Source organism: Triticum dicoccoides, chromosome 6B (assembly GCF_002162155.2).
Source record: "Triticum dicoccoides isolate Atlit2015 ecotype Zavitan chromosome 6B, WEW_v2.0, whole genome shotgun sequence".
NCBI classification, from domain to species: domain Eukaryota; kingdom Viridiplantae; phylum Streptophyta; class Magnoliopsida; order Poales; family Poaceae; genus Triticum; species Triticum dicoccoides.
Genome location: NC_041391.1, coordinates 417,556,425 through 417,578,933, shown reverse-complemented (window position 1 = coordinate 417,578,933; position 22,509 = coordinate 417,556,425).

Genomic DNA, 22,509 nt, shown 5'->3' with positions numbered 1-22,509 from the left:
GCCACTTGAAACATTCAGAGGAGGATACCATATCATCATGCTACATCACAATCATTTTAATGCATGTTGACATCCAAGATAAATCATTATCCACTCCTAGCTACTTAAGCATGGCCTGAGAAACTATGATCTCTAATTGTCATAGCAAACATCTTTGATCATAATATGTTGAATCATAGATACTGGCTAGGTTAAACATATTTATACAAAAACAAAAACAAGTTGAGTTCATACCCGCTTCTCTCTGCCATAGTCACTTCATCAAATATTATCATTATTGCCTTTCACTTGCACGACCGAATGATACGACAATAATAATAGTGCAAGAGTGTTATGGACTAAGCTGGAATCAGCAAACATTTTATTCAAAGGGAGAAGAAAAAGTAGTATGGGCTCTTTGTTAAATCAATAGTAATGCATATAAGAGACACTCAACATTTTCACCATGGTCTTCTCCTTGGTACGACTCAATAAAAAGAAAATAAATTTAGAGAAACACACTGAAATGTTTTTGGAGTTTTTAGTTTTTCTCGAGGAAAGAAAATTAGAGAAGGAAAAAACATAAACGAGGAAAACTATTTACACGGGAAAGCTCCCAACAAGCAAAAGAAGAACCAGGAAATATTTTTGGGTTTATTTTAATACTATGATGTCTACTACGCAACTTTATTCTTGTAGGCACGTGTTGGGCCTCCAAGCGCATAGTTTTGTAGGACAGTAGCAACTTTCCCTCAAGTGGATGACCTAAGGTTTATCAATCCGTGGGACGCGTAGGACGAAGATGGTCTCTCTCAAACAGCACTGCAACCAATAATAAAAAGTCTCTCGTGTCCCCAACACACCAAATACAATGGTAATTTGTATAGGTGCACTAGTTCGGTGAAGATATGGTGATACAAGTGTAATATGGATAGTAGATATTGATTTTTGTAATAAGAACAATAAAAAACAGCAAGGTAGCAATTGATAAAGCGGAGCACAAACGGTATTGCAATGCTTGAAAATGAGGCCTAGGGTCCATACTCTTGCTAGTGCAATCTCTCAACAATGCTAATATAATTGGATCATATAACCATCCCTCAAAGTGCGATGAAGAATCACTCCAAAGTTCCTATCTATCGGAGAACATAATAAGAAGTTGTTTATGGAGTTCATACCAAAATAACACCAAACAATTTTAGATTCATAATACTCAACCCAACACAAAGAACCTCAAAGAGGGCCCCAAGATTTCTACCGGAGAAACAAAGACTAGAACGTGCATAAACCCCTATGCATAGATTACCCCAATATCACCTTGGGAATCCGTGAGTTGAGTGCCAAAACATATATCAAGTGAATCAATACGATACCCCATTGTCACCACGGGTATTCATAGCAAGACATACATAAAGTGTTCTCAAATCCATAAAAGTATTCAATCCGATAAACGGAATCTCAAAGGGAAAACTCAATTCATCACAACAAGATAGAGAGGGGAAAACACCATATGATCCAACTATATTAACAAAGCCCGCGATACACCAAGATCATGCCATCTCAAGAACATTAGAGAGAGAGAGAGAGAGAGATTAAACACATAGCTACTGGTACAAACCCTCACCCCGAGGGTGGACTACTCCCTCCTCATCATGGTGGCCGCCGGGATGATGAAGATGGCCACCAGTGATGATTCCCCCCCCCCTCCGGCAGGGTGCCGGAACGGGGTCTAGATTGGTTTTTCATGGCTACAGAGGCTTGCGGCGGCGGAACTTCCGATCTAGGTCTCCGCGAGGGTTTTTGGAATATTTGATGATTTATAGGGCGAAGAGGTGGTGCGGGAGGCCACCGAGGTGGGCACAACCCACCGGGGCGCGCCTGGGGGCCCAGGCGCGCCTTGGTGGGTTGTGCCGCCCTCGGGGCACCCCTAGGTGTTGCTCTGGCCCATTGGATGTCTTCTGGTCCATAAAAATCCACAAAATGTTTTGATGCATTTGGACTCCATTTGATATTGAATTTTTGCGATGTAAAAAAACAAGCAAAAAACAGCAACTGGCACCTAGGCACTATGTCAATAGGTTAGTCCCAAACAATCATGTAAAGTTGCTATAAAATGATTATAAAACATCCAAGAATGATAATATAGCAGCAGGAATACTTCATAAATTATAGATACGTTGGAGACATATCGACATCCCCAAGCTTAATTCCTACTCGTCCTCGAGTAGGTACATGATAAAAGAAATAATTCATGAAGTGTGAATGCTAGCAAAGTGCATAAGTTTTATCAATGGTAATTTCAATCATTTTTCCTAGCATCATAACAGCAACTCTTTCTCATAAAACTCATCATGTTAAAGTAGCAACCAATTCACATGCTAAGGTTCAAACAATGAATTCTCTTGAAACTCAACAACCTATATTCTTGGTCACCAATCAATTGCAATTCAATTTATTCAACATAGTCTAAGTAAAAGCTCCACATACTCAACCATCATATAGGCTTCTATGATTGCTAACACACACCGCATACACATTAGCAAAACGTTTCAACCGGACACATGGAAAGATAGGAGCTTATAATTTCGCCTCCTAACGTATTCACCTCAAGGGTGATGTCAACAATAATAACTCATGCTACCCATATCCAACTGGATATATGTGCCTAGATCTTTCCTCACCACATGATGCTTGTCAAAAGAGAAAAATCAAAAGGAATAGAGGGAAAAACTTTGACCCTTGCATGAACGTAAATACATAAAAGTAAAAGGTAGGCCTTCGCAGAGGGAAGCAGAGGTTGCCATGCGCTTTTTGTTTGTATGATCAATCCCTTAATGAAAAAGAACATCAAATTATATTGCCCCTTATGATAGCAACCTTTATTATGCAGTCTGTCTCTTTTATTCTTGGCCATCACAAGTTCGTACAATGCTCAATTTTCTCTTACACTAAATGATCTAACACTTTTAGAAGCAATTTTTATTGCCTTATTGCACCGATGACAACTTACTTGAAGGATCTTACTCGATCCTTAGGTAGGTATGGTGGACTCTTGAAAATAAGATTTGGGTTTAAGGGCTTTTGGATGCACAAGTAGAATCTCTACTTGGTGCGGAATTTTTGGCTACCAAAGATGGGGGGAAAGCACCACATGTTGAAGGATCTATGAAAATATAACTTCTGTGTGAATATGAACAAACATAAATCATTACGTTGTCTTCCTTGTCCAACATCAACAATTTTGGCATATAATATTTTGATGGGAGCTCACAATCACAAAAGATTTCCAAGATAGTGTATTTGCATGTGAAAGTTCTCTTCCTTATAGTAATCATTCACCAATATGATGATTGTCAAGCTTCAAAAGATTTCACTTTCTAAACCTAATGTGAAGCTACCACTAGGCATGATATGAGTGTATAATTTCAACTTCATGTTATTCAATTCATTCAACAATTTACTCAGAGTATATAAGTGAAGCACAAGGGTAAATGAAAAACTACTCCAAAAAAGATATAAGTGAAGATCAAGCAAGTAGTTATGTAAATGGGCAGCTATTTGAGGACTCTTTTATTTAAAACTATCAGATTTAAGTATTTTATTAAAGGGTTTTTTATTTATGTGCCCCTGGTTCCTTAGTTCTACTCATTCATCCCCACGATATTAACTTTTGCTCACTTTTCCCCACTCCCTTGACTGAAACCCTCAGAATTGGTCACAGCGGATGTTGCCGTCGGGTCAATGGCTTGACCGTTAACTCTGACGAGTGGGGCCATGTAGGGCCGAGTCCACATTTTGACAATTACGTGCTAACCAGTGGGGCCACAAAACTGACACTCACTGTACGTTCCCCTCACTGTAACCTGAATCAAATCGAGTCGCTTCTGCGCCGCCCCCTCCACCGCCGTCGTGCCGCCTCTGCCGGTGTCGTGCCGCCTCCACCGCCGTCGTGCCGCCTCTGCCGGAGTCGTGCCGCCTCCACCGCCGTCATGCCGCCTCCGCCACAATCATGCTGCCTCCGCCGCATCTACCCTCTCTCCCCATCTAGGATTAGGAAGTGATGTTGGGGGAGCACCCCATGCGGCCCATCGATCGTGGAGATGATTGGGTCGAATCAGAGGCGGATAATTCATGGATTCCACCTAGGTAAGCATTGTTTTGCTCTCAAATTGATTAGGAGATCCGTAAATTAGGCGGTATTTGACCACCGTTAGCGTAAATCAGTGCAATTTATCTGAAAATTTTCGGCCTAACTGCGCCCTTTATCTTATTTCAATCGAATAGGGTTGATCCTGCATTTTCTTTTCGGCTGATGGTTAGAATGGAAACTAGCAAGCTGCGTGGAACTAAACCGTGTCTAATTTCTTGATTTTTCTATCCTAAAGTGGTAGAAACCAGCGTTTCATTCATAGATTTCCATGAGGCACTCTGTTGTGAGTATCCATGGAGCCCTACCGATGCTATTGAACTGAGAAATTTTGACAGTACTGAGCAGAGATTTGTCCCATTAACTTGTGATGAGCATCTGGGATTGCTATTTAGTTTGAATGCTGACATCCGTTTCGGTAAAATCCATATCGGTGTGCTTCAAGCATGCAAACAACGTTTGCCGAAGGGGAAGGGTGTTCAGACATCATCTATCTCTGCTAATAGCGAGCGTCCTCGCACTCCTTGTAGGTCGAGACCAAGTAAACCTAGTGGTTCTAAAAGCCACAACATGTCGGCTACCGCTAATTCTGCCACTTCTCTCCCTTCTGCACCTGATGTAGAAGTAGAGGCAAAACCTGACGAGGAAGTGCCTCGACATGATGATGAGGATGAGATTCTATTCCCTGAACTAGTAGATAGAGTTTGTCAACAGGCAGTGGAAGATGAATATGTAGAGGAGCCTAGCAGTCGTGCTAGATTTGATGACACTGACGATGAAGAGAGGGAGGAGAACATCGACTCCTTAGTTTTACAATAATATGATGGTGAGGACATGCCAACAATTGACTGGAACAGGGAGAATCCTGACCTTACTCCAGGAACCGTATTCGAATCGATAGTGGACTGTCGTAATGCAGTGACTACATATTGCATTCTCACTGAAAACTCCTATGAGGTTGATAGGAGTGAGCCAAGAAGATTCACTATTCATTGCCCTTATGATAGGTGTAGGTGGAGGTCGCATGCATCCACTCTGCTAAAGAGCAAATTGATTCAGGTATTACAACTGAATGTTTTTATCAGATTATTTATCCATTCTATATTCAGATCATGTGTACTATTTCTTAATTGTATTTGATATCATTTTTCATTTTGTTTCAGATAAAAAGCAACCCACACAGGCACACTTGCCCACCTGGAGGGGGAGGGGGAAAGGACAAATCTAAGCTTGCAAAGGTTAGGTGGGTGGCAGATGCAATCTTGGATTGGGTGAGGGAAACACCAACAATTGGTCCAACAACACTCCATGGGAAGCTATTTGCACTACAAAAAAATACACTTCCGTGATGATACGTGTTTGTCACAGTAGGCCACGTTTTTTGTCATGCATGTACATCCATGACAAATTTATGACGGAATCAAGATAGTCATACCTGTGCTGTCGTAGAAGTGTTCCATGGCATTAGCAAAATTATCATCACGGAAGTGTCCACTTCCATGATGATAAATCGCGCGTCACATAAGTGCTTTCGTCAAGGGAGACGGACACGTTGCATCCACTATAACGGAACGCCGTTAAGCTATTGGGTCTGGTTTTGGATCCGATAACCCGTTAACAGCCCCGAACAATGGGGACTTTCCACGTGTAAAATCATCATTGGCTGGAGGAGACACGTGTCAGGTCCGCGTTGGCACAGGTGTCACTCATCCAATGGGCAAGACGCGCCTATGATATGTTGACACGTGGACCGACCCATCAAGTTTAAATGGGCCGGCCCAACTAAAGGCCCACAAGATTTTGCAGACCATAATGGGCCGGCCCAGCTAAAGGCCCACGAGATTTTGCGGACCATAATGGGCTGGCCCAGCTAAAGGCCCACTAGATTTTGCGGGCCATAATGGGCCGGCCCAGGTAAAGGCCCACAAGTTTTGTGTGTGCCATAATGGGCTGGCCCGGGTAAAGGCCGACAAGATTCTTGCGGATCATAATGGGCCGGCCCAGCTAAAGGCCCGTCAGATTTCACCGACATTAATGGGCCGGCCCAGCTGTAGGCCCACAAGATTTTGAGGACCCTAGTAGGCCGGCCCATTAACTGGCTGCCATGTTTTGGGCCAAATGCCGGCCCATATTTGATCCGGTCCATTAATGGCATGCCATGTTCCGGGCCTAATAATGGCCCATGAGATCCGGTCCGTTAAAAGCCTACCACGTTCTGGGCCAAATTACGGCCCAGATTAGGTCCGGCCCTTTAAGAGGCTTTGGGCTCAATTATGGCCCATATCAGATTCGGCCCGTCAACTGGACGCTATGCTTTTGGGCCCACTTGCTAAAGGCCCATTTAGTAATTCGGCCTGATATTAGTTTCGGCCTGTTAAGGGGCCGTTTAACATTTCGGCCCTATATTAATTTCGGCCTGTTAAAAGCCCGCCATATAGTTGGGCCTAACTACAGCCCGGTTTGCATCCGGCCTGCTCGCAGCCGATATCTGATTGGGCCAAACAAGGACCAAGACAATTTTGGCCTGTTAAAAGCCCGTGATTTGATTCGCACAATCATGGGCCATGGTCCATTTCGGGCTGCTGCTGGCCCATGAGCTGTTCGACACGTTTCAGGCCCAACCTACATCGTGATTGCATGACAGCCCGATTATGTACTGTAATTTTACGGTTTGGCAGGTTTACTGCAAAGACAAGATATATATACAGTAAAACAAATGCAGCATCGTGAATAAGAAAAAACCTAGACTATACAATAAAGAAATTACGGCATATTACATTCACTGGGCATCAAAGTTCGCCACTATGATAATAAAGCACAAGAAGGCAACAGATTACATACACTGGGCATCAAAGATCGCCACCAATGCAAATAAACACGCCGACAAAATAATATACAAAACCGGTAGCACTTCAATAGAGTCCAAGAAAGGTTATCCCTGCTGGGGAGCTACAGCGCAAGCAGCTGAGCAAGATGATGAGACTGCGCTTGTTCAACACTTATATCTTCCTCACTCTGAAAGATAAACAAGCAGACAGATGACAGGTTTTTCACATAAAAGTATCAGTGCTGACAATTCATCACATTTCTTACTGACGAATAAAGTGACACAGGTTAAAATTGCATTAACACAATATGGTATTGTTCAGGTCAAGACATGGCAGGAAATGACATTATGAAGGAGTTGGCAGCTTCATGACACCACTGGATTACAGATCAAGAACTCATAAGTATCAATGGTTAGTGTGCTGTCAATTTATCCCATTTCAGATTGGCAAATAAAGAGACGGTTTAAATAATAGTAGAATGATATGACATTGTTCATAGTTAAGACACTGCAGAATATGACATTGTGCTGTAGTGGGTAGGTTCACCACACCACTGGATTACGGATGAAGAACAGAAGCATACATACAGTGCAAAAGAAGATCACTTGCTCTGTATAGTTTAATTTACATGGTATGAAGAAGGAACTTGGTTGTACAACTGAAAACTTAAATTGAGAAGGACAAACTTTTGTTTATGAACTACATAATAAACTTTAAACATGCAATTTGATGCAAACACCAAAAATAAACAGCTGTTGCAGTCATGCCTAACCAAATATATACAACAAAGTTTGAAGGCTTGAGAAGGACAAACTTACATTATTGGTGAAGGCAGGCTCTATAAAGGCCTTGTCCATGCTGATGGGGGGGCAATTCAAGAAGTTTACCACAAAATATTCTTCATAAGCATTGCCTTTATTCTACATTTTGTTAAGAGTAAATACAGATGTGATAATATATGAAAAAATGGAGAATATTTAAGAGAAGATGAAGAGTGATGCTACATAACCAAGTAGCTATAAATGTAAGTGCAGCGATACAGGCAAAAGGTACAACCAAGAGCAATGCACAGCTAAACTTCTTCAGTACCAACCTTATGGTAAGAGTAAATATAGATTTGATGTGTAGAAAATGGAGGGCAAAGGAAAATAAGATGCAGAGTGATGGTACATGAACAACTACCTGTCATTATAAGTACACTGATAAAGGAAATCATGTACTTACAAGAACAACGAAGAGCTAAAAAAATCATTGGCATTGGATATATTCTACACTAATGTAACCATTCATACAGATCAGACAATTTGGAGCGAACAATTGATAAGCAAGCTATCATGCATACTGTTGTCACATAATGAACCAGGTATGTATGCAAGTATAGTGATATAGGACAACAGGTACTAACAAGAGCAAAGCAGCGGGTAGCATATTTGCGATATCTTGGCGTTCTTTTCAACCCGGAATTCTTCTTCGAGCAGATTTCCTGCAAAAAAGATCCGTAAGGCACATGCGGAAAAGTAGAAGTTCAAATTGTCATGTGATTTCATAGACAGTACCTCATCCTGGGAATGAGACCAGTGCATAACTAGGGTTTTCCATTCAATGTCTTCTAAATTTAGCACAGGAGACTTCACCGAAAATTCGTTTATAGACTTGCCATCAAAGTGTGATTTCCTCAGGTAACACCGATACTACTGCAATGCTTCCTTGAAAATCACAAGCAAGCTTTGCTCGTCATGACTATCCAGATTGACCCTCGCCTAGTTACAACAATGTAATGTAAATCATTGATGTGTTCAATCAGCAGAAAACAGGAAAATAATAACCATGAATAATAGCACTTACACGTAAGTTGGACAGGAAGATGTGAAAATGGTGTTTGTCTTCACTATAATCTTCCTATGATGGGAATATATGCACGTAGTCCCTAACAACATTGAAAGCATTGTCTTTTAAACTGGGAATAAATGGAATGGGGTTCCAATCTGCAGGAATTGGCCATCTCTGCAGTTGGGATAGGTCTTTGGCCGGTGGACTTGCTGTACTTTTTGCTGGAGTGGGATTTTTCTATGGTACGACTGGTGCTATGGCAAATGAAATCGGTATACCTTTTGCTGGAGTGTAGGTCCTGTGTGGTGGGGCTAGTGGTGTGGCCAGTGAAGTATGGGTATAGTCTGCTGGAGTCGGTCCTACGTTTTGTGTCACTGGTTGTACAGCCAATATAAGTGGGGTGCCGTCTGATTTCTCCGGCACCACCACGTTTTTCAAGGACTTTGCTGGCGCTCCTTCAGGTTCGACAATCACCCTCTTCCTTTTTGATATCTGATGCACAAGAACAACATTTGAGTGGAAAAACATGGTATGATGACAGATGGAATATGTATTGATAATGGACGGGCATGGCATCTCGACATATATGATGAGTAAACTAAGCAGATGGCGGTGCAACAAAGTAGAAGAAATGCAAGACAACATATGCAAGATACCCGAAATCAATAAAACTTGCCAAATTAGAACAGGCACCTTGATGGGTGAATAGGACAGGCCATCTGCCTTTGACTCCTCGAGGTTAGAATAGTCATTGGGATCATATTCTGAACAAGAATCAACAGGTGGGGAGCGTATGAGTTTCATTGCATCCAGAATGGTACTCAATGCCTTGGTGCCAATTTTGTAAGTCGTTGCAGTGTTTAGCTTCAAGAGTGGACTGCTGCTAGTGCGACACAAAGCAGCTACACAGATCATAGTGTAGATATAACAGGGAAATCCGTAAGCATCAGAGTAAAATCAGCAAAGTGGAACTTACTGGAATATATGTGCTAGTACTGTCGGTACGGCTAGAAAGGCTTCGGATACCAGTTCTCTTCAACTGAAGGTGCGGTACTGTTAATATCAGTGTAACTCTCAAAGGCGACACAGCTCTCCGCATTTCCTTGCTATTCTTATAGGATTCAAGTGGGCAGGTCACTACAAATCCTATTCCTATGTTTACAAAATCCTACGAATCAAAGAGGCTCAAAGTGTCCATCACAACCGACCGTATAGACCTCTACACTGCAAATGTCCCTGCTCATCTTCAGTACAAGGAACATACTGTACTACTATCATACTCCCTCCATTCCAAAATATAAGTGTTGGTAGAGATTTCCACTATGGATCACATACAGATGTATCTAGATACATTTTAGAGTGTAGATTCACTCATTTTGCTCCATATGTAGTCCATGGTGGAATCTATAAAAAGACTTGTATTTAGGAACAGAGGGAGTACATATTAAAGAAGAACGGAAGAGGAACATGGTAAAGAAGAGCAAGCAGATTTTGGATAATAAAATGTTGGTTGCCCAGTGACCACACATGATGAACCAGAGCACATTAAGAGTGCAACTCCCAGCTGTCTCTCGACCATTTCAGGCGGTTGGATGAAGATCCTACGTCTCCTAACCCTTCTTCTTCCTCATCTCTGATTCTTCCCATACAGAACACCGCACGGGTTGCCGGCCGGACCACCGGCCCCCATTGCCTGTGTTCCTCTGCCACCCCCACCCCCACCCCCGCCCCAACCCCCACCCACGTCGAATTTTCTTCATTCGGCGAGGCCCCACAACCACCCAAGCCCCTTCGTTCGCACCGGCGAACTCTGGCGAGCTCTGAAAAATCGACTGACCCAATTTTGAAATTTATTCTACTGTGATTTAACTAGTGTGGAATATAAAAGGGGAAAATCATAAGCATTGGGAGTATAGTGTTGAGCGTGCCATAGCGGATCTGAAGGTGCAAACCGGACAAAGGAAACTTTGCAACCTAGACAAGAAATCAGAGTAAAGCAGTGGCAATCTATTTTCTTGCTGCGATAAATAAGTTGAGCAGATACGAAAGAGTACCGCCTTTGGTGCGGCGCCGTGTACACATCTGCTGAGAATTTGATGGTGCTGCGATAGCGATGGCTGTCGGCGGCGTGGAAGCAAATCTAGGAGGGTAGACGGTGGTGGTGGGGCATGATGGACGAGACGGTCGTAGGAGCGGCACCGGCAAGGTGGACGACGGCGGGGATGAAGCGAGAGGACGGGATGCAAGGATCCCAGTCCGAAGCCGTGGATGAGAGAGGTCGATATCTTGTAATGGACGGAGGCGTCGGGGTATCAGCTCCGGCATGGTGGAGGAGAACGATGGTGGATGGGGTGGTGGATGGCGGCAGACGGAGGAGGGTGGGGTGGAGAGGGTGTTTTGGCGCCCATGGAGTGCGAATGGGGAAAAGGGAGGTAGAGAGGAAGGGGGAACCATGTATTCAGGCCGCGCTTGTCTCAAATGCGAGGAAATTTACAAACTTAGCCCCCGTTTCAAATTTCTACTACATCACAGCAATATTAGTTGGTTGGGGATAGGACGGTAATCTCGCATACACCGAATATTTGCCGACGAAAGTTTGTTTTTGGTGCCCACCATGTATGAATATGAATCGGGGAGGGAGTCGATTTCGGCCTAGCACACACTGTGTTTTGGCGCCCACCGTGTATGAATCCGGGTGAGAGGCGGTTACGTCATGTTTGGGTGAAATTACAAACCTACCCCTATCGAAACCTATAGAAATCCAGCAGATAGGCTTTGCATGGCAGGGATAGGCAGTAGTAATTTCCATCTCGCAGATTTTGGTTTCGGGCGGTTACTGCGACTTTCCCTGCTTCATTCAAATTTTGCAGAGTGCACGTTTACCGTGCCAACTCAATTCGAATCCCGTTTGTATTCTATGTTTTTCAGGCGGGATCCATTTTCAATTGGAATTACATTCTATATACATCATTTTTTTATATATATACTTTCAAAAGCACAACAAAGACTTCTGCTCCTTTATATGTATAATATGATTTACAAATACAACGATCTCAAAATCTTAAGGTTGAATTCAAATTTTTTTAACCAAATTATGTTCTACTAAAATATATGGATTAGTAATATCTACATATTAAATAACATAGATGTGCGTGAATTCATATGAGTATGCATGTTTGATAGATCAATTTTGGTTCAAGTATTGATTACATGTATCATCATCTCGAATTCAAATATTTGAATCCCTTTTTTTGTTCACTCCTTTCATGCCCATCTCTCTCGCATGCATGCTCCTTCAGGTAGCTATCACTCTCTTTCTCCAGCTCACCCGCACGCTCACTTCATGTTTCTCCTATCCTCGCAAACATGGTCTCTCGACGTCTCCCTTGAGAAGTGTCACACTCTCCCTATCATTATACATTACACGGTTTTCATTATCTCTCATGTCTCTATTGTTCTCTGGTATCACTTGGTACCTAAGCTTTCTTTTTCACCGCCACACACACAGTCTCCACTCGTCTTTCACTTTGTCTTTCTCTCTATGGGATTCTCTCACACACCCTATATGTCTCTACATATGACTCATACCACTAAAATTACTCTCTCTCTCTCTCCTATAGACACAACATTTGTTGCGGTCTCCTTTTCGTCTCCATCCCAGACTGACATTATTCATTTGTTTACCGATCAGACAACCCCGACTACCGTCTCCTCTCTCTCTCTCTCTCTCTCTCTCTCTCTCTCAGACACACACACACACACACAACTCCTGCTTCCACTCCCCTTCCCGACTACCATCTCTCTCACACACACACAAAACTCTCGCTTTCGCACCCCGACTCGTATTTCTCTCACAAACATTTATCGACTAGCTAGCCTCTAGATAGGTTTATACACCCGCACACTCGTGCTTCCACTATCGCATACATGTCTCTCTCCCGCTCCTTGTATCTATGTAGATTTTTCTTCCCTTCTTGAGACACGCCCTCTCGATCATGCACACACACACTATCGCCTCATTTTAAGCTCATACCTATCGCACACGCACTCCTTGTGTCTTTGTCACACATGCACTCCGTCCTCCTCCACTCTCCCTCTCTCGCACACACACATGGGCTTTTTGCAACAACTAGCAAGATGCCCATGCATTGCAAGGAACATCAAGATGCATTTGTATGAGTAGTTTATCTTGTGGGGGAAAAGGATGAACGAGGGAAGGCCTTATTTGCAAATGTGGAGAGGGGTGTGGGTATCTTTTTGCAAAATTGCCATAGTTTCCTTCCTATCCGTGAGATATAGATCGGACGGCCTATATTGCAGGATGGCAGGCACACGATCATCACTGAGAATGCTTTTTATAAGAGTAGGGATAAAAAATAGAGTTGGTGATGATGGTGGGCCTGCCATCCTGCAATGTAGGTCGCCCGATTTATATCTGACGGATAGGAAGGAAAATATGGCAATTTACCCGCACTCTTCACCACATTTGCAGATAAGGCCTTCCCTCGTTCATCCTTTTCTCCCACAAGATCTTGATGTTCTGTGCAACGCACGGGCATCTTGCTAGTAAGAGTAGAAATTAGACATATACCACTTCTCGAATCTTGAAACCAAAAACATTCCTCCCTTATCTCATCAAAACCACCAAAGGAATATATTTTGAGTGAAACATAACATATTTTTAGTGATATACGTATTTCAAAACTAGACTTTTTTTCTATCAAATCGGTGAATATGTATTAATCTACTTTGATCGTGTGGCAACGCATTGGCACATTGCTAGTAGTTATTATAATTTTTTCGACACCAGACAAACGGTGGAGTACATATACGAAGAGAAGAGGCGCACGCACGCAGTCGGCCTCTCGTTGTCTCGCACACATGAGTGTTACGTAAAGGCGACGTTAACAAATAAACCCTAAAACCCTAGGTGCATGATTGCTGCATTCGCGGGTACCGGGTACGTGGAGGAGCACCTTTGTAGGAATAGTCAGCTCGCATGATAATTTGATCCTAGGAGTTGATGGTCGGGACCACAGGTGAACAACTTGGAGCGCAGTGGCTCGCCAGTTGCCACAGATCGAATAGCCACGTTTAAAATATCATTTTTTAGCAGGGTTAAGAGTTCCGATTTTCAATGGCGCGTTACAAGTAGTAAGTAGTTTTTAGAACGACTGGTATGGAGCGAAAATGGAATTCATAGTACTATGTACCTCCTTGGCGTATGGTTGTATGGGTTTATGTTGCGAGGTGTTGAACCTGGTAGTTCTAGGGCAAATACCCAAACAAAAAAGGACTGGAGGGAGTGATTGCTCTGACACGGACGCGACCTCTCATAGTGCAAGCATTGAACCGACGCGCCGGCCAAGAGGGCCGCACTCGATGCAGGCCCGGCTGAGCACGCCTCCTTGCTGCATGCAACCAGCTTAAGACTGCCCCACCTGCCTTCATTGAATCCGCGCGTGTGCCGACAACACGTCCTTCCGCGAGCTGGCAGGCATTTTAGAACACAAAAATGACTAAAATATAATTAATTTACGCATGGTCTTGACTTGTTGTGCTTGCACTGGTAGGAGGAACTAGTAGAGGTTTTTCTTTATTTCTAACTCTCCTCACATTTTTTTGGCTTTGAAGTGAATCATGGTTGTGGACATTATGTATGAATGTGCAGATATCTGTGAACATGAGTTTGATGTGGAAGTTGAACTTGGAATGTCGGGCTTGCGCGTGAACTATACCATGTCCAATGCTTCGTCTGTTATTGTTGGGAAAGTAATTGTTGTTATTACATGACCCGAAAAAAAACATTTTGTGCCACATCAGTAGATGCACGGACATCACAACAATCATGCTGACTGGATAAACATTTGAACTAGCTATTATGAAGGAAATTTTGTATTGACTATAGTTTTAGATAGCAGGAGACGCCTAGCCTACTCTGCCTCTGCTAGCTTATTTCTGGCTTCTTCCATCTCTTCTTTGGCTTGGGTGAAGAGAGCATCTGATTGCTCTTTTCGCTTCTTCAGGAACTCAGCTACATTCTCAAGGGCTGCTGCACGCTTTCTTTCAGCCTTTACTAATGCCACGAGGACACGAACAGCTGACGACTCCACCTGGCTTGTGTGTTATCCAGCATCATCTAGGAATTTGCACCTTGTGTCTAATCCAGCATCATTAGGGACTGGCACCTTGTGTGTAATCCAGCCTCATTTTGGAAACATGATCTCAAGGTAGACCATACTTCCCTCCTTGCAGGAACTGCATCCTAACATGAAGTTACTTCTTTTTTAGATCAATACTCAGAGCAACCTAGATTCATTTAGTAGAAGCCAGATAAACAGAACTCGGAGAAGTGAATTCAGAAGGAAAAAATGTATAAAAACAGACTACATGGTGAGAACACCCACTTCCTACATCAAGCTAAAAACGAAAGCATTAGGACGATTAAGACTCTTCTTATTACACATCGAAGAACACCACGCTTAAGAGAAACAGAAACTATAACATATACACATCGAAGAACACGAGGCTAAACGAAAGTAATTGAAAGGGTATTACTTACCAAAGCTCGTTTTACAGGGTCGGTGCAGCTCCTCTTTAACTTGCCACACTCCTTGAAGATGTCCCCAATATCCCGTGTTTGGTCTTTGTTGCTCCTCTGCATGTTCGCACTCGTGGTTTTAAAATCTCAACATGGCAAGAAAAATATACTACTAGTAATACTCGCGCATCTTGTGGGCAACATTAAAGCACTTGTCTGCCATGTTAGAGCATCTCCAACAGAATTGCAATGCGTGGCGCTTTAAAAAAGCGTTTACAGTGTTGAGATCAAGAAGTAGAGACTAGAGAGTAGAGGATAGTTCTCATCATAGATAGATAAAAAAAAGATAATTCAACTACTCCTCGTCGTCCGACTCCTTCTCGGTGATGTCCTCCTCCGATGTCTGACTGTAGGCGTGAAGATACCGATCGTCATCGGATTCCCATGGCGACACTGCTCCTAGCCTCATGTTGAATTGAGTGTACGCTTTTCGCCTACGCTTGTCCTCACGATAGGCGGCTCGCTCTGCCCTCCTCTTACCCCTCTTCGCCCTCCTTTGCACGTAGAACTCGCGCTCGTTGATGATGTCCTGCGGGAAGTGTTCGCGCCACAGCACCATGGCTTCCTCGTCCATCTCGGCGATGCCGAGATGGTGCTCCCGCCTCCGGTTGTCGCGATGATCCTCGTCGGTGCTAAGCCACGGCAGAGGCGCGAGCTCCTGCGCCCACTCCCGCGTCAGCACGTTGGGGAAGTTCAATGTTCGATGAGGCCACCGGCGGCGCCACGCCGCCACATCGTACGTGCGGGCGGCCTCATTGGCGGTGTTGAAATTGCCAAGGCCGAGGCGCATCCCACGAAACTGGATCTCGGCGAAGAAGCCGTCGGAGGGGCGCGCGCGGACGCCGCGGTATCCTTAAGTTTCCCGGCGACGCGGCGGCATGGTGGCGCGGCGGCGGCGAGGCGAGAAAGAGCGGGGAGAGAGCGGTGGCGAGGCACAGAGCGGGGAGATAGCGGTGGCAAGGCACAGAGCAGTGGGAGGGCGTTGGATTTTATAAAGCGTGTCAGACGCCACGCGCCAAAACTAGCGCACGCCCAGCCGCTTTTTCCCACGCATGAGTGGTCCTTTCCCGACGTCTCTTCTATATCTACTCTCTTCTCTACTGTTATATTTATTTTATATTTAATATTTAATATTTATCTCTACTTCTCTACTATCTACTTTTTTTCTCTATACTTTTTTTCTTGCAATATAGGCCGTCTGGTTTATATCTGACAGATAGGAAGGAAACAAATGGGAATTTTGCAAAAAGATACCCATATCCCTCTCCAGATTTGCAAATAAGGCCTTCCCTCGTTCATCCTTTTCTCCCACAAGATAAACTACTCATACAAATGCATCTTGATGCGTGCAACACATGGGCATCTTGCTAGTTCTAAAAAACTTTCCATCATTTGCCACACTACTAGTTGCAGATGAAAAGCCTACCCAAGCATAGCGCGATACAGGAGCGACGCACAATTACAAGCTGATATTCTGTTGGACAATGGAGGCTATAACCAATTACTTTTACGGGAACAATAGCACCCAGGAAATTTGAAGGGTAGGCATGAACAAAATTGGAACTGCACATGTACTACTAAGTGATTCAATACACACATTACCAATCGAGGAGGAGAACGATGGTCGCGGCGGCCTCTGTGAGTCATGGTCGGCAACGGGTGTCAGTTCATTGTCCACGACGGTGGTACTTCCACGCTTGGCATCGGCTTCCGGGAAGCAGATCCAAGACCGTGGAAGACGATGCCGGGGAAGAGGCTCCGTGTACGACAACGACGGTGGACCAGCTCCAGTGCAGCGTACAAGGTCGTCGATGAGGCAGATGCGCTGCGGTGGACGAGTGCGACGATGTAAAGGGGAGGAGCACGAAGGCGGCGGTGTCGTGGAGAAGTCTATTTTGCGGTGGGGATAGAAAATGGGGAGTATTCAGGTGTACTACTCTGGGTGCCGGGGTGGGGTTGGCTGGGTAGGGTGAACCTGAAGTTACGAAAACAGCCCCCTACCAAGCGTCATCCGTAGGCCTGTTCCGAAGGCTATGATGGTAACTTCCCACTGCTCGAATCAGGGTCGCGGGAGATTTTCCCGCCGACCTCAAAATTTTGTGACACTAAACTCCCCGTGTGGCGTGTTGAGTGATTCGGCTAAGCAACTAGCGAGTAGTAGTAGTAAACTCTGCATATTAGGTTTGACTGAAGTCAAACTTCCTAAAGTTTGACCAAGTTTATAGAAAAATATAAACATTTACCATAACAAATATGTATGATGTGAAAGTACATTCAATAATGAATCTAATGGTATTTATTTGTTATTGTATATGTTAATATTTTTTGTTATAGCTTTCTGAGAGTTTACAAAACTTGACTTTGACCAATGCTAATACGCGGACTTAAATAAAAATGGAGGGAGTACACATTTGTTTTCTTAGTTTGTAGTGAACTAATCATTTGTTGAAATTGTGAAATAAATATATTAGGCTATTGACTTCGAATGTAATGGTCTATACAATTCAATAGTTACAATCATTGTCGAATCCCAAGGTGTATACAAGGTCTATAGTACTTCACAACATGCTCAAACTCACATAATCCCAGTCAAATGAGAATCTAAATGCATTTCATAGTTATTACTTTGTAGGATGCAACAGAACCAACCATAACTCTACATCATCCATTATAGAAGCAACATTTTGACATATCCCAATGTGTGAATGAAACGTGCAGAGGGAGCTTTTGAAGATGGAGCAGATAGGGCGGGAAAGATTGTATGTATGTGGACGAGAGAGTAGGAGACAAACCTAATGAGACACACACACACACACACACAGAGAGAGAGAGAGGGGGGGAAGAAGTTAGGTCTGTGAGAAAGATGGAGACATGTAATATACGTGAGATGCGTGTGCATCCGGATTCTATATACGTGGAAGGAGAAGAGACAACATGTTTGATGAGAGAGCTAGAAAAACATGGATGAGAGGGGAAGGATCTCGTGGGTTGAGGGATTGATAATTTTGTGCGGGGGAGAGAGGGATTGGTAATTTTGTGCGAGAGAGAGAGAGAGGGTGGGGGGAGGAGTTAGTCAGTCGTCGTCACATCACCCTGCTTCCAACTGGCCCCGCATTCTCTAGCACGGTGTGGTCGCCATCTTCGATCTACTCGATGCCCTCTTTGAAGATTGAGGTGTTGTGCATGTTGGGGTGCAAAGAAGCACAAGCGAGAGTGGTGGCCGTATAACCTTGGATGGGGATAAATTGTGTGCTCGGGGGAGGGTGTGTGTGTGTGTGTGTGTGTTGTGTTGTGCGTGTCTCTCTGTGTGTGTGTGTGTGTGCCATATATTGAGAGAAAACAAACCTAAGGAGAGAAATGGGTATTCACGAAGAGATTGTGCGGGCCTTGAGGTGGGCAGGGGCCGGGTGAGGGTGTCAAAATGTGCGCGTTGATGCATGTGTTGCATGCGATCGTGCGAGGGACGGACGAATCAAGAGAGATGGTTGTTGTGTTACGGATGCTCCTCTCTCTCTCTCTCTCTCTCTCTCTCTCTCACACACACACACACACACACACACACTACTAAACTAGAAGACCGTTCTCTCATGTATACACAACGTATCGGCATCTGTCTATGTCTCACTCATGCATGATAATTTGCACATTCACACCTCTCTATGTCTGTATCACATGCACACCGTCTCCACATTGCCCTTCCGCCACAACACACATATGGACACATACACACGTTCTCTCTCAGTCACACACACAAAATCAGTATTAAAAAAAACTAGGGCGCACCTAAAACGTCCAAATCCAAATAAACATGAACTGGAGCTAAATTCAAATGTATGGAAATATTGCAGCGTCAAGAACTTTCCCAGGAAAAAAATTGAGTAATATTCGGGGATTGTTTTCACACACAAAAAAAAGTTCGGTGGATGTCCTTCGAGCGCGACACGGTGATGCACCGTTCGATCAACCAAGCGGTCGCAGTTCACGCGCTTGCACATGATTCCGTATCGTGGCTATGGTAATAACTAATAAAAGCGCTGCCTAAGTCTAATGTTTTAAGTGTACTAGTATGGTTTTCTTTTAAGTTTGACCAACCTTATCTAAAACTAAAGTAAGCTCCCACACGCGCACTCAATAATATGCTGCCGGCGCCGTTGCGCATGCCGGCGCCCGCCTGCTCCGACCAACAATTTCTCGCCCATCACCGTCGTGTCGCCGCCATCCCTGTGCCAGGAAGCCGAAGGCTCGCCCACTCACGTCGTCTGCAGTCCCTCCTCCCGATGTCGCCATGCTGCCAAGCACGCGAGCAGCTGGTGGAGCCGCGTCTATGCACGCAGCATACAAAGAGGAGGACGAGTGCGTGCTCCAGCACGCCGGCGAGGAGGAACTAGCGTGTCATTGTCGTCTCCACCCGTGCGGAGGAGGCGCGCATGGTGGCTGTCGCGGCGGAAGCCAGTCGCGCACGCGTCGAGCCCGCAAACCGGGTGCAGACGCGGAATCTACCTTCGAGACCTTGAATGCCACGTGGATCCTGCAATTTGAAGGAGCAATTTGGGTCAGTCGACTCTTGTGAGCCGTTTGATGCAACATGGATGGCTAGAAGGGCTTCTTCCACCTCTTCTGTCGTCTTCTTCCTTCACTCCGTCGAACTTCTTTCACAAATCGACTGACCCAAATTATACTACTAGTATGAATGTATTAAGTACAGTAGGAACACGAAGATACGAGCAGTAGTACCAACTGCAAGAAGAACAGTAGTAAGACATAGTACTAGTACTACTGTACGTACTAAAGAGTTCAAATAACGAGAAAGAACATAAACACAGTTCTGCTGGGGCCTTTGCTCAGCACAACACATGCTTGAAAATAAACTAAGCAACTAGTCCGCTTGACACTGCAGTAGAACCAGCATGAGCGATAGCACTGCCACCTACTCGGAGTCCGAGTCCACGTCCTCGACTTCGTCCTCGTCCCTCTTCCTCTTCCTCTTCGCCGACACTTCTTTGCTTGAACCGGACACTGGGCTCTGCTTCTTCATCCAACCCTTGTAGATATTTAAATAAAGGTAGGCATCCATTGTTGTGTACAGGATGTGATCTTCATCTAATGTCTTCGACTCCCATGCATGATGAAACTCGTGATGAGGTTTCTTCATTTTAGCGTACGAAGGATCAATCATGGCTACTGCCAGGGTCAGCATTGAAGGTTGAGAGGAGGACACCAGGCTTGCCTTCTGGAGATCGAAGGGCTGGCCTACAATGAGACCTATCCGACGCAGGACATCCCTGTCGTTCTTAAAGTCTACAATAACAAATTTCACTCTTTTGTCATTGAGGAAGTTCTTAAAATCCTGGCACTTAACATCGGCATGGCATATGTGGTAGACCAAGCAAACGTTATGTACGCAAACCTGGATCACGGCGGGCTTCTTCCTCTCTTTGTCCTTTAGATCCTTCTCTCGTCCCAGGATTGTGGTGTACTCAACATCTAGCCCAGCGACCCACTCATCTGTTGAACTGTTGAACATGCGTAGGAAGCGAGCAAGCCATGCTTTCATCGTCGAGGATCCACGTGTGTAGATGACGATGAACTGACCGCTGGTGATGGCTCTAACCTGGTACTCAGCGGCAACCATGGAGATTTGGAGGCCATGGATTTTGGAGGAGGGTTAGGAGAAGTTGAACTGTTGTACCCCGCAAAAAAAACTGGGAGCGAACTAATGTGAAAGGACAGGACGACTGGGAGTGAACTGTTGTAAGGTAGAAGACGGGGATGAGTAGGGAGTGCGAATGGCGTGGGGTTGCTGGCTTGCCTGGTGGATAAACGGCTGCAAGCCCCCAAAGAGTTCTCGAGAACTATGTGGGACCCACTAGATGCCATGTCTACTAGACCCATATCGTAGGTCTGACGGTATAGCTTCTGCCTGTTCGCACGCCATGCCGGCGCGTGGATGTAACTTCACTTAATTCCGTCAACCATCGCGCCTCCCACGACCTTCGCCTCCCTCCCGTGGTCGCGCCCTTTGAGACTTCGACCGGCTATAAATGAGCAATTTTTTTTGCCTACTCCGCATGCATGATACTCCCTCTGGTCCTTTTTACTCCCGTCAACCATTTGCAAAGTGTTTGACCAAATTTATACTAAAACTATCAATATCTACAATACTGATTATAATGAATATAAGAACTACATTTTATAATGAGTGTAAAAATGTTGATTTGACATTGTGAATGTTGATACATTTTTCTATAAGTATGGTGAAAGTAGAGGTACATTGACTTCAGACAAGACTTAAATGCACAATGCAGACTAGTTCCTCTGTCCAGGTACATTGGCTTCATCACAACAAGGTTAGCTATTAGAGTACTACTACCTACCTTCTAGTTTAAAGTGCTTGATTCAAAAAATTCACCTACTCTTTGCAAGATAGTAGAGGCGGTGGAATAGTTTTTGAAGTCTGCAGAAGTACTCAACTAATGTTGTCGTTCTTCACAAAAAAATGTGTTTACCAATGCATGCATGAACACTAGTTACTCTAACCCCCCTCTCTTCTTTAATTCTTTGCCACATCAGCATGTTTGCTATTTCCGTGTGCATGATACCAACTAAGATACCACCATATGGCAAGCCTTAATCATCGCATGCAATAATTTAGTGCACCTTGAAATATGAACATGTGTGGGGCGTGTATGTTTTTAATGACTTGAGACTATACCTAGCCCGGCATGCAAGATGAATTATTATGCACTGTTCCCCATACCTGCAGGAAGCCCTTTCGTCTCCAAATCTTTTCCTCTATGCCTGCCAAACTCTCCTTCTCCCTCCGGCGGTCCCACCACTCCACTCCATGTGAAAAAATCTGCATGCATGACTCTCCTCCCCCCACGCTCGTCCAATACGTTGTGACCAGCAATATTTCCATCCCTTCCCTCCCCCGTAATTTACTCCAACAAATATGCCCACATAGTTGTTACTTAACTACAGGTGCATTGGTTCACTGACATATGGGCCCAACAGGGGTCTGGCCCACATGTCAGTGACGCAACTGGACATGCAGTTAAGTCAGTGCAGCTCAGTCCATATCTTACGTAGGTGTGCCATTGCTCGCTATAAATACTGCGCCTCCC